Source organism: Schistocerca americana, chromosome 3, assembly GCF_021461395.2.
Source record: "Schistocerca americana isolate TAMUIC-IGC-003095 chromosome 3, iqSchAmer2.1, whole genome shotgun sequence".
Lineage (NCBI taxonomy): Eukaryota > Metazoa > Arthropoda > Insecta > Orthoptera > Acrididae > Schistocerca > Schistocerca americana.
In genome coordinates this window covers 442,831,640-442,846,237 of record NC_060121.1, presented here as the reverse complement: position 1 = coordinate 442,846,237, position 14,598 = coordinate 442,831,640, and positions in this window count along the sequence as shown.

Here is a 14,598-nt window from a genome sequence, read left to right as displayed (position 1 = left end):
GATCGGAAAGAACATTATAACCACCTACCTAATAATAGAAGCATTTGAGATGTGGTGCTATAGACGAATGTTGAAAATTAGGTGGACTGATAAGGTAAGAAATGAGGAGGTTCTACACAGAATCGGAGAGGAAAGGAAAATGTGGAAAACACTGGTAAGGAGAAGGGACAGGATGATAGGACATCTGCTAAGATATGAGGGAATGACTTGCATGGTACTAGATGGAGTTGTAGAGGGCAAAAACTGTAGAGGAAGACAGAGATTGGAATACGTCAAGCAAATAATTGAGGACGTAGGTTGCAAGTGCTACTCTGAGATGAAGAGGTTAGCACAGGAAAGGAATTCGTGGCGGGCCGCATCAAACCAGTCAGTAGACTGATGACCCAAAAAAAAAAAACGGTGTGTCCACCTTCGGCACATTTAACGGCAGCGACGCTTCGTGGCATGGAAGTAATAAGAGCTTGTACTATATCTACAGACACAATTAAACTAATTCTTGTAAATTTCGAGGATGGGCGATGAGCTCTGACGCCACATACAATCACGTACTAGATGAGTTCGACCGGATTCAGATCTGGCGAGTTGGGAGGCCAGAACATCAATTGGAACTCACAAACGTGTTCCTCGGAACACTCCACCAAACTTCCAGTCCTGTGACATGGTGCATTATCTTGTTGAAAATTACCACTGCCGTTGGGAAACATGATATTCATATAGGGGTGTACGTGGTCTACAACCAGTTTACGATACTCCTTGGCGGCCACGGTGCCTTGCACGAGCTCCACTGGACCCAAGGGTGCCCATGTGAATGAGCATAATGGTACCGCCACAAGCTTCTCCCCGTTACGCGGTACAGGTGTTAAGCTGTTGTTCCATTGGAAGATGACGTATTCGCCGAGTCACATCGGCATGATGGAGAAGTTAATGAGATTCATCAGACAAGGCAACGCTCTGTCAGTGCACCATGCACCACCGAAGGTCACGTGACCATTTCAGTCACATTTTCCAATGTCGTGGTGTTAACATTGGCACATGTAAGGGTCGTCAGCTGCGGAGGTCCCTTGTTGGAAATGTTCGGTGCACTGTGTGTTCAGATAAACTTGTACTATGGCCAGCTTTAAAGTCAGTTCCACCACAGTTTGCCACCTGTCCTGTTTCATCAATCTGCCCAGCCTACAACGTCCGACATCAGTAATGACGGGTCGCCGCCCAACCTTAGTACATCTGGACGCGGTTTCACTTTGGTTTCGCCGCGTGTTGATGACACTCACCACAGCACTCCTCGAACAGCCGACAAGTCGTGCAGTTTCCGAAATGCTCGTGCCGAGCACCCGAGCCATCACAATCTACCCTCGGTAAATCGCAGATAGTGCTTCTTCCCCATTCTACATACTGACAGCATGCTCATTGATACTACATCTATCCTCGCCAGGTGACGCTGCTATCGCGTGGACGCATTTATCTGAATAACAGGTCGGTGATCATAATATTCTTGCTAATCAGTGTATCTTGTTAATATGTTACGGTAAATGAGACTTTAAGATATTTTAATGTATTAACAGCCATCAAAGTTTACCTTAATCATACTTGAGCTATGAAGTTTTATTTCAAAAATGGTGTCCAGTTGCTGTGTCTGTACTATTGTACTCTGGCTGTCACGTACTGTGAAAATGGCTGACTCTGCATCCTCCTCCGTAACGACTCGCACGTGGAAAAAAGGGGCGAAATAGAAATTCTTTTGGAAGTTTTTGATTAGATTACAAAAAGAGGGCGGTGTTGAAGTTTTCTGAAGGAATTTATTTACTAAGTTTAATGAGTTTCCATAAACAGTGTGTATAGCTGAATCGTTAGCGTAGTACATCGTTAGCGTAGTACACTCGTTATGCGGTGCTGTCCATAAACTACTGTTTAAGCCCTCGCTTTGTCGTTTTGTAGGTTACATTTGGAATACCTACATCGTTCATATTTAAAATTCATCAAATATATGATACCTAACACATATCTAATAAGCATTTTTATAAGGAATGGGGATATTCCTTTTATAAGTACGTACTGCACGAAAAATCCAAATTTGCTTGGCAAATATAAATTCTTGATTGCAAAAGATTCTTTCAGTTAAAAACACATAGCAAATAAAATTTTAGGACACAAATAAAAATATGATACTCTTTATTTTGAATAAGGTCACTGTTTTCTACCAGAGATGTGGTCTCAAAATAGACAGAGTGATTTGCGTCGCAGAAACATGGGAAGCAAAAGTTTTAACTTCATCGAGTACAACTTACAAATGTTGCATTTTTACAGTTGCCACCGCTCCACTGCTCTATAAACTCGAAAAAAAAAAAAAACTGATCTGGTGCCAAGTGAAGGGATTTGTCGCAAGAAATAATAAGACAAGACATTTGAGCTGCCAGACGTACTGGAACTAATGCACGCAGCTTTGCCGAAAGTTGGGGGGATGCAGAGAGGCACGGCATGAAAGAAGAGGAGAAGAAGTGCTGCTTGGAAGGTTTCAGCTAGCCTAGTGTTGATTGACTCGTTATGAAGGTGACAGATGACAATTCCAGGACTGAAATGTGTATCTCGTATTCGGATATCGAAACAGTTCAGAATTATTAGACGACTGTTTCAGTGTTTAACTATACGACGAAATCCGTGGAATATGCTTTTGAGCCAGATACAGCTCACGCAAAAAAATGTTCGGTTTTTATGTCGGGAGTTTTCATTAGAATACTATGTTAGCTAAAAACTAGAGCTTGTTACGCTATCTGTCTAGTCCCCAAGAAGCGTGCGGTATTGCTGGAATTTTACGACTATTATTTCATCTTGTTTAAAAATTAAATGACGTTCTAAGCTATATTACGTGTTTGTCGGTCTCTTTTTACGTCTTGACTGATGATGCTATCATCACTGCAGGTCATTTGGACCCGCTGGCTGACATTTGCTGTCAAATGCACCGCTAAAGCTGTTATAGCGTATTAACGCTCTGTCGATGTGTGCGTAACGTGCAGTACAAAAGGTACCCTTATTTTCGTACTTTACTCGAGACAGCTTGGCTTTCACTCCATGTGAAACGGAATCCAGTGACATTCCATCAAACGCGGAAGAACGGTTGATGTAAAATTTACATCGAGTTTATTCTTGAGACGAACATCGTGGTTCATAAGTGAGCGGTTTAGGGGTTGGCAGCTAATAGTGGAAGATGTCGGCCACAAAGCGACTGTGAGAGATCACACAGATACTGTATGTGGACACGCTGGTGAAAAACTGCCTGGCAAGGCACAGTGAATGTGAAAGCCAAGCAGTTATAATTGACACCGTACAGTGTTCACTCAAGGAGGAGTTCCAGCAAGATTACTGGAAGAAAGCTACCATGTGGTCAAGTTCAAGAACATTAAAATTTTTCTGTAATTGGAATAAGGGTCCTTACTCAGATAATCTTGCCAGTAGAGTGCTTCGACGCGCCAACATCAGTTCCACCTCAAAGTAAAATACTACCATTACCGACGTTGCGAAATGTAGAAGACTTGACAGTGTCATGCAATCAGTTAATTGACTGATACTATGCTTGTGTAAAGTTTAACGATCTTCATGCGTCACTAATACTAACAGTATGAAACGTCCCCTATCATTAAAATAAATGAGAGTCGCATTATAAAAGAAAAGGAAGTATGAAAATCTTGGAAGAACCAGAAAGCTAAATCTTGCTTTTCCAACGAAGAGATCAGTTTTACCAGCTAGTTGGCATTACTACGCCAGTTTTGTAATTTAACTATATTTATTTTCATTTGAGGAGGAAGATCATAGCCTGACAAAATTATTGATTCTGTCATAGTAAACAATCGTATTATGGCACAAAAGTGTTATTCAGTCGTATATATTTATTCATATTCTGTGTTGATTTTGGCTTTCGTATTTTCGCGTTGCCATGTTTAACTGATATTTGTGACATCTATTGAAATTAGCAGTTAATTTTTCTGGTAATGATTTATGATCCTGTGGATAAAACTGGTGAAAAAACGTTGTGACAGTGGAAATAGCTGTGAGGTACGTTTTTTAATCGTTACCGCGTGACGTGCTGCACTTAGTAACTCTGATTTGATTGGCTGGTAGGTTTGAAGATTAAAGGAACGAGACTGCATGGTTATCAGTTCCTTTTTCCGTAGTCTCACAGGTCTCAGATTAAAATCATACTTCAAAGGAAACCTATCGCTTGATATACGGAGAAGCAACAAAATGCGTAAAACTACACTGAAGTAGAAAACGAAACTGTAAAGCCAAAATTTAAAACTTTAACGAAACGGAAAAGTGTTAAAACAACTTAGCAGATGGCCTTGGCTGGCTGATCGCAAGAATAACATACAATGGCACAGCTGCTCTGCAACACACTGCAATCCCCAGCCTACAAACGCAAGGCAAGGGAAACACGTGGTGAAAAGACAATCACTAAGTCGAACAAAAGGAGCGAGGAAAATTTAAAACTCAGGCCTGAAAGATGAGGGTAAGGCGCCCACTCTTAAACAGTATGATAAAGACCCCCCTCCCACCCCCCTCCTCTCGAATAAAACTTAAAACTAGATCAGCAGTTGAGGCTTGACAACTAACACCAAAGATAGTGCGTCAGGAAGATTAAAAATCCGCCTCAGGGCTGCTAGATTGGAGCAGTCCAACAAGATCTGGACCGGAATGGTTCCTCGCGACACAGGAGACGACCGTGAGTTAGGGTGTGTCATTCAGTACACCACATCCGGAAAAAAAATACAGCGTAATACCGATAGGAGATCAGTTTTCCGGTGTGCCAATATCCAGACTTGGTCTATGAGTAGCCTCTTTGCGTAGGCTATTGGCAAGTTCATTTCCCGTGATTCCGACGTGTCCCAAGTTCCATACGAAGACTGTTGCCCCTCCACGTTGTTCGACGACGTAAATGGGTTCCTTGATGGCCATAACCAAACGATGACAAGGCTAGCACTGGTCGAGAGCTTGTAAGGCGCTCAAGGAGTCGCTTCAAGTGAGGGAAGACTCGCAGCGCAGGAACGGATATGCTCAAGAGCGCGAGAGATGGCTACCAGCTGAGCATCCATCTGGCAAGGAGCAATGTTTACTATGTCCTGCATGAGCATAGGCAAACTCAACGTGACCATCAACCAGTAATCTATCGGTGTAAAATACCTCTGAACCCTGTGACGCGTCAAGAATACGGAGAAATATGCGGCAGAGGGACGCTGGATGAACGGTCTTTACGGACTTTTGATAGGTCCAGACGAAGCTGTGATCGAGGTACTCACTATGGAGGTGTACGTGAGTGAACTGGAGGAGAGTGTTAGAGGGAAAGACTTGAGTTCAGTGAAGAGGGATTGGACACAGACTGCAATTGGAATCCACGATCTTGGCCTCCATTGTGGGAAATGGATAGCCGTGTTAAGGAAAAAGTTATCTGGATGTTGAGGAAAGCTCCGAATGTGCGTCGTGTGATTGGGAAGCAGTTGTTGTCGCCTGATCCGCACTGGAACAACACCAGCTTACACTGGAAGGCTGTTCAGTGGATTCGTTCGGAAAGCTCCCACGCAAGTCGAACTCCACAGAGGTGTACAGAATCCAGCATCCGCTGTGCTGAAGGCGATGCTGAAGCAAACGCCAGATTCCCACAGTCAAGACAGAGCTGTGACAGCTGCAATCATGTAGGGCAATATGCACCCCAGTCAGTGTGACTCAGGGGTAAAATAATATTAAGATGCTGCCAAAACTTCTGCTTAAGCTGATGAAGATGGGGAAGCCAAGTTAAGTGGGTACTGAAAACCAGACCTAGAAAGCCGTAATAGTGCACTACATTACGGATATGATTGTCAAGATAAAGTTGTGGGTGTGGGTGGACTGTACAAAAGCAACTGAAGTCCATTAGGCGAGTCTCTGTGGTTGAAAAATGAATGCCATCGGGGAGGGCCAATGACTACGCCATTTGTATGACTCCCTGCAGTCGACGTTCAGCCGCACCAATAGTAGATGAGCAAATGGAAATGCAAAAGTCGTTAGCATATGAGAATGATGATACTGAGGTCCCTACAGCTCCTGCTAGAGCGTTAATGGCCACTAAAAACAGTAGAATGATCGTTACAGAACCGTGCGGGACCCCATGCTCTTGGATATGGGGGAAATATGTGAAGCACTGACTCGTACTCTGAAGGTGTGGACCAAGAAGAAGCTCTTTATAAAAATCTGGAGCAGGCCCCTGAGGCCTCATTCGTGTAACGGAGCGAGGATATGGTGTCGCCGCGGAATAGCCTTTCGTCAGGTCAAAAAAAAAAAAAAAAAAAAAATGACGGCAATAACGTGGTGATGGTGGTAGGGAAACTAGAAGATCTGAAAACTGAAATTCAAAGGCTCAATCTAGAAGAGGGAAATGCAAAGGCTCAATCTATATATAGTAGGCGTCAGTGAAGTGAAATGGAAAGCAGACAAGGACTTCCGGTCAGGTGAGTATAGGGTAATATCAACAGCATCAGAGAATGTTATAATGGGAGTAGGATGCCTTATGAATAGGAAGGTAGGGCAGAGAGTGTGTTACTGTGAACAGTTCAGTGATAGGGTTGTTCTTGGCAGAATCGACAGCAAACCAACGCCGACAACGATAGTTCAGGTATACATGCCGACGTCGCAAGCTGAAGATAGAGAGAGAGAAAGTGTATTAGGATACTGAAAGCTTAAAACAGTATGTAAAGGGATATGAAAATCTAATACTCTTTAGAGACTGGTATGCAGTTATAGGGGAAGGAGTAGAAGAAAAGTTACAGGAGAGAGGAGAAAGACTAATTGAGTTCTGTAATAAGTTTCAGCTAGTAATAGCGAATACTCTGTTCAAGAATCACGAGAGGAGGAGGTATACTTGGAAAAGGCCGGGAGACACGGGAAGATTTCAGTTATATTACATCATGGTCAGACAGAGATTCCGAAATCAGATACTGGATCATAAGGCATACGCAGGAGCCGACATAGACTCAAATCACAGTATAGTAGTGATGAAGAGTAGGCTGAAGGTTATGACATTAGTCAGAGTCAATACGCAAAGAAATGGGATACGGAAGCCCTAAGGAATGCCGAGGTACGGTTGAAGTTCTCTAAGGCTATAGATACAGCAATACGGAATAGCTCAGTAAGAAGCACAGTTGAAGAGGAGTGGACAAGTCTAAAAAGGACCATCACAGAAGCTTGGAAGGAAAGCACAGTACAAAGAAGGTAGCTGCGAAGAAACTATGGGTAACAGAAGAAATACTTCAATTGCTAGATGGAAGGAAGAAGTACAAAAATGTTGCGGGAAACTCAGGAATACAGAAATACAACTCGCTGAGGAGTGAAATAAGTAGGAAGTGCTGGGAAGCTAAGTCGAAATGACCTCAGGAAAAATGTGAAGACATCGAAGAACAAATGATTGTAGGAAGGACAGACTCAGCGTACAGGTACGTCAAAACATCCTTCGATGACATTAAAGGCAAGGGTTATAATATTAACAGCGCAACGGGAATTTCACTGTTAAATGCAGAGGACAGACCGGATAGGTGGAAAGAATACATTGAAAGCCTCTATGAGAGGGATGATTTGTCTGATGTGATAGAAGAAGAACCAGGAGTCGATTCAGAAGAGATAAGGGATCCAGTATTAGAATCAGAACTGAAAAGATCTTTGGAGCACTTGAAATCAAGTAAGTCAGAAGGATATATAAGATTCGATCAGAATTTCTAAAATCACTACGGAAAGTGGCAAAAAAACGACTATTCTCGTTGGTGTGTAGTATGTATAAGTCTGACTTTCGGAAAAGCATCATCCACACATTTCCGAAGGCGGCAAAAGCTGACAAGTGCGAGAATTATTGCATGATCAGCCTAACAGCTCACGCATCCAAGTTGCTTACAAGAATAATATACAGAAGAATGGAAAAGAGAATTGAGGATGCGTTAGATGATGATCAGTTTGGCTTTAGGAAAGGTAAAGGCACGAGAGAGGCAATTCTGACGTTGCAGTTGATAATGCAAGCAAGACTAAAGAAAAATCAAGACACGTTCATATGATTTATTGACCTGGAAAAAAACATTCGACAATATAAAATGGTGCAAGATGTTTGAAATTCTGAGAAAAGCAGGGGTAAGCCATAGGGAGAGACGGGTCTTATACAATATGTACAACAGACAAGAGGGATAATAAAACTGGATGACCAAGAACGAAGTGCTCGTATTAAGAAGGGTGTAAGACAAGGCTGTAGCCTTTCGCCCCTACTGTTCAATCTGTACATCGAGGAAGCACTGATGGAAATAAAAGAAAGATTCAGGAGTGGAATTAAAATTCAAGGTGAAAGGATATCAATGATACGATTCGCTGATGACATTGATAGCCTGCGTAAAGATGAAGAATTACGTGATCTACTGAACGGAATTAATAGTCTGAAGAGTATAGAGTATGGATTGACAGTAAATCGAAGAAATACGAAAGTAATGAGAAGTATTACAAATGAGAATAGCGAGAAACTTAAAATTTAAAATCAGGATTAATGGTCACGAAGTAGATGGAGTTAAGGAATTATGCTACCTAGGCAGCAAAATTACCAAGGACGGAGCAAGGAACACATCAAAAGCAGACTAGCAATGGCAAAAAAGGCATTCCTGACCAAGAGAAGGCTACAGAAATCAAATATCGGACTTAATTTGAGGAATAAATTTCTGAGTATGTTCGTTTGGACTACAGCATTGTACTGTAGTGAAACATGGACTGTGGGAAAACCGGAACAGAAGAGAATCTAAGCATTTGAGATGTGGTGTTACAGACGAATATTGAAAATTAGGTGGATTGATAAGGTAAGGAATGGGAAGTTCTACGCAGAATTGGAGAGGAAAAGAATATGTGTAAAACACTGATGAGGATGATAGGACACCTGTTAAGACATGAGGGAACGAGTTACATTGTACTAGAGGGAGCTGTAGAGGGCAAAAACTGTAGAGGAAGATAGAGATTGGAATACAACCAGCAAATAATTGAGGACGTGGGTTACAATTGCTACCCTGAGATGAAGAGGTTAGCACAGGAGAGGAATTCGTGATGGGCCGCATCAAACCAGCCAGAAGACTGATAAGCAGAGGTGAAAGCATCGCAGTCAGCCTTAGTAAGAGCCAACCTGGGCAAGCTCAAAGATGAATGACGCTGTGGGAAGGACAAGAAGAGCGGAAAGTGGTCACTACCACACAAGTCATCGTGAGGTTGAAGGCCAGTACTGCAAGCTGAGAGATTATGGCCCATATATGCCATGTGCCATACTGAAATGTGTTGGTGAACCAATATGTAGAAGGTAAAAGGCGATTTGAGTTAGTAGTTTCTCGACATCTTTATCACAGCCGATAATATTGGTCCCACCCAAGAAAGGGTTAAAATCACGCAGAAGTAGAAAAGGTGGGAGGAGTTGAGAAATTTGTGTAGCCAATTCATGTTGTGGTTTTTCACCATCTGGAGGAAGGTAGATGTTGCAGATGGTAATTTCCTGCGATGTCTTTATCCTGTCAGCCACAGCTTTTAAAGGTATTTGAAGGGGCACAGCTTCGCTACAGACAGAGGTAAGGACATACATACATCCTGATGTCCTGTTACAGTCATTACAATTTTTGTAATGCCCTCGATACCCACGAAGGGCTACAGGAGGTCTCGATGAAAAATAATCCCCTGGACCATGTTTAGGTTTTCATGGGGAGTGACGGAAATGGGAATATCACCCTCTTGTCATAGGCATGCAACGCTTATGACTGGGCGTGGGATGATGTCTGAATCAGGACTGACCCATTGCGCATTTTGGACAGTGTCGCAACTTCCTCTAACTTATCCACTAACTTTTTCACAAATCTAGATGCTGTTTAGCGCAAAATGAGTCACCATCAGTTCTGGTGTGTAATAAATTCCTAGGCAAAAACGGCTCTCTTTTTGCTGTAATCTCTCATAGCGTAGATGGGGAACAAGCTGGGGTCATACTTCTCGGTACTGATGTCTACCTTTCCCATCTTAAGGACAGCTGGGACCATTCAATCAGCAGCAAAACATGACTTGGTCCGCCTCATTGCGAGTCATAGGTCCTGATGCCACCCACTCCGAACACAGGCTCTCCCCATGAGCGTTACCCAGCCTCAGCAAAGACGACCTAACGGGGCAGCCTTTGCTGGGGCCCCTGATGAGTCAGGTGGATGGGAATCCACTCCTTGGCATACGTGGGGAGTTTACAGCTCAGGCATCAGCAGTGCGAGCCTTATATTGTCAGGGGGCTACAATCAAATGGGTGCATGATGGCCCTTCCGCGACGGACTGGCTGCCGTGCCCGATACTGAGTGCGAGGAAATCCAATATTGTCATGGAGGTGAAAGAGGACATTAGATAACGGATGTAAATTATGCACAATGTAAGGTGTCCTCGCTCAAACAGCTGGCTGATGGGTGGAGTTGTAGACCTGTGACAATAACAGGTGCAGAATGTCTAAGCACACGATGGATATATGCCTCACCACGTAATTCGTCCCAAATGTCCCACACTTCTCAAAAATTTGGAAGTGTGAAGGTCAAACCTTAACGGGGACCATAATACTGAAGGCCGAAAAGTTGGAGATTTATTTTAGTCGCCTCTTGCGGCAGGTAGAGATACCTCGCTCTCAAATCCCCCGGGGGAAGACTCAGTTTTGGTTTTCAAGGCGTCTGTAAATGTGATAGTAATAAACTTTCTAGAATTATATATAAATACTTACATTTTCGACTGTGATCACGCACGCGTAATGACTGTTGTCACGCACATATGTTTCCTTAATATGTAAGTTCAGTTTCAGTATAACACAATTAGTTTGATAACTATTGTCCTTGAAGGAACTGAGGGCCATAAATTCTCATTTAATAATTACAGCTTCAATAAATTTCAGTTTCATAATTATTAAAAAACTCAACAATCTAATTTAGTTTAACATCATTACGGAGTTTTGTTTCTGATCGTTATTAGCACAGCACCTTTTTTCATGGTAAAGACTAGTAAAAAATAAAAAAAGAGAGAGAGAATTTAGCAGGGAATTCTACAGAAAAACCATTGCAACAGTGTCACCGAGGTACTAAATCCATCCCACGACGTCTGTGTAGATGGTTTGCAAGGCGAAAAATCAGTCAAAGTGTATAAATCTTATTACCTCTGCTATATTTTCTTTATTTTAAATGCCTATAAATGACTTGGTGCCATTTTAAAGCCAAGAGCGACTTTTTACCACTTTAAGAGTGTTGTGCTACATATTCTCGGGGAAAAAATATATACAGCGTATCGGACGTTGCAAGATGCTGGTTACAGATAAAGGATTTTAAAAACAGGCCTGAGAAACTTTTGTTGCGTGCTTATGCAAAGTTTCGGACACAAAGGCCGCTCACTGAAATAGGGCCGGGCTAAATCGTTATTTGGATTTGTGTGCATTTCATTAAGCGAATAATGGTGACGGCTAATGTACTTCCCTATCCTTGTCCTTGTCCTTGTTCTGTTCACTGAGGTCACTAACGACACTGCTAACGACGGCACGGGAACATAGTATTCCTTTTGTTTCAATTAAATTCCAAAGGAGGATGTAGCCAAGATCACGAATCCCGCCAGTGCGTAGTTCAATGAGCGAGGAACAAAACTGAAATTACTGATTGTATTATGGGTGTATGTATCACGTAAAATATCATGACGGAAGATTGGTACATTTGTTTTTGAAAATGACTTAACTTGCGCCTTATATGCCCCTCAAGATACGAAGATGTTGGCATACAGAATGCAGTTGTGGATGACTTTCGTGCATGTATCCATTGTTTCATTGATTTTCAAAGCAGTATTCTCTCTGTGCCATTCACAATATTATCTGTTGTTAACAAACGCAAATAAAAACTGCTAACTACATCTTAGCACTAGGAGTGTTAAAAAATAAGATTCAGTTTTTATAGGATGTCACTTTTATGATATGTATTATTAACGAATTTCTGTATTGTGATAATGTATGGGAGCGAAGAAGGGAAACATATCAAATTCGTCGCAGATTTTTTAATGTTTTCTCCGTGACGTGGACAGGACTTTCTCTACAAAAAATGCGTATGGAAATTACTGTCCGAAACTCTACAATTACCCAGTTTTGAATGAGAAAACTTTACACTACATATAATCAACCTCCAACGGTCCCCTACTAAATAATTTTTGTGGAGCTCATACTTCACATAAAATGGACTCCCTGAAGACCTGATGTTTATTTCTCTTGATGAAAATAAATTCCCGTTACTTAGAGTTTTCGGTGTAAGGTTATTAACAACTTGCCAGAATAATTGCTATGTCATTGCTATTTATGAAACTTTAGTACGACGAATGAGTACTTACATGATCTAGTTCCTCCGAGAGGCATTCTGTAGCTTTGCTTTGTAACCTTGATTATTTTTAATGTGACATGAAAGAAATGTAAACGTGTTTTGAAACTTATTATAAAAATTGTTAGAATATTTTAAGAAATAACTTGTAATATAATTGAAGTCAGCTTTACGAGAGATTCAACGGAGCATAAGATATTCTACAAATTACTGTAACTTAGCACTTCTTCGTTCTGGAGTATCTATGGGAGTAGTAATCAGTGATTTTGTATGGGTTGAGTGGGCAGTAAAACACTTAGAAGCATACAAAATAAACCTGAAACTTAAGGTATGCTATAATTTAGCTTCAAAATTTAATAGACAACAGAGTACACGTGATTATGGTCAAAGATTCTCTTGTTAGATTCCACTATTCGTCTAATATTGTACGACCATCACAAGAGTATTTAGTACGGTTTTTCAGTATCCAAATGTGTACACTACACTTTTATAGTAACATCCAAACTTAGACATCGTCGGATAATAGGGAACTACGGTAGTAAAGGGGAGAAATCACTTTAAAATTTTGAAGGTTCCTGACAAACTGTAACCGTGTTACGTGGATTAACCACATCGGACGTTAAATTCAGGATGTCTGACGTGTGCTGCCTGTCAAGAAAACACACACCCAAACAACTAGCGCCAGCACACAGCCAGACGACCGACGTCAGAAGCTATGTGCGTGAAATATTAATTAACAGGGAAGCATGTTGCACAGCTACGTCGCTCTGTACCATGGAGACAGCAGGACAAGTTCAGGTGCTGACTTAATCCCAAGAGATTCCTTAACAACACGATCCCAGTAATTGCAAATACACAGCATAATCTCTGCACTGTTACATTCCGTGGGATAGTCGGTAGCAAAGTAATGATTGTTAGTCGCTGGCTTACTCAGCTATTTTAAGCATGTGTGATGTTCATGCAACATACACCAATATTTCGGTCATCAGTCCTGAGATGTTTGAAACAGCACGCCACGAGTTCTTCTCCTGTGGTAACCTCATCATCTCAGGGTAGCGCTTAGAGCCTTCGTCAAAAATTATTTGTTGGATTTGTTTCAATTTCTGTTTTCCCCTGCCCTCTACTACGAGACTGGTAATTCCTGCCATCTTAACACATGTCTTATCATTCTGTCCCGTCTTCTTGTTAGTGTTTTCCACAGATTCCTTTCATTGCAGATTCGACGGAGAATCTCCTTGTCAGTCCACCTCATTTTCGACATTCTTCCATACACCATATCTCTAACGCTTGGGTTCCCTTCTGTTCCTGTCTCGAGGCAGCAAGCGTAATATTACCAGCAGCATCTCAGTCACTTCCCTGTGGTCGCTATGTTATTCCAGTTGTGGTGCTTTTCGTTCTTCATGATGTTTATTTTAGTAACATATGAACTATTTCGTGTGCTGCTATCGTTAGTATGTTTTTTGCACGCCAGTTAGTGACTTTTTCAAGAACAACCCTACTATTTTCCTCTAATTTAACGGACACAATGCAGGAAGATACTATAATTAGCAGATCGTGTCTATAGGCGAAGCGGCCTGTATTGTTTGTTATAGTCTGGAGCTGGTTGAAGCTGGTTCAGTAATGGCTTTATGCCAACATCCCGTAACTCTGACCAACAAACAGAGCCCTGTGAGCAGCCTTGAAACGATATTACACGCAGAGGAGAGAGAGATGTATAGACAGAATAAATGTAATCTTTGACTCGTAAAGTATAACATAATTCTATATAGTCAATGTAAACAGTGAATTAACGTTATGTGAACAGTTCACACAAAACGTAGAGAGTAAACATAACGAAAAAATGTGTGTGTGTGTGTGTGTGTGTGTGTGTGTGTGTGTGTGTGTGTGCGTGTGACTTTTTTAATTACAAGAATGGATTACTCTGATGTGACGGCGAAAGGCTGCGATGGTAATGGAATTGATTTGCAATACTTCTGGGTGAACTGACGCTGTCTTCTGGGGCGTCACAATTGACTATGTGTGTGGAATGGGATTTTGAACAGAAAAAGAATATATGGTATGGATGGTGACTATAGCAACAATTTATGGATAGCTGAAGACATCAGTGTCGCGTCAAATTTTTTGGTAGTGAAAATGACTGAAGCGTACCATTTCGAAAGACATGGCACGTCTTGTGAAAAGGTGGAACAGTGTTACTAGCTGTATTGTTTGGAAATGA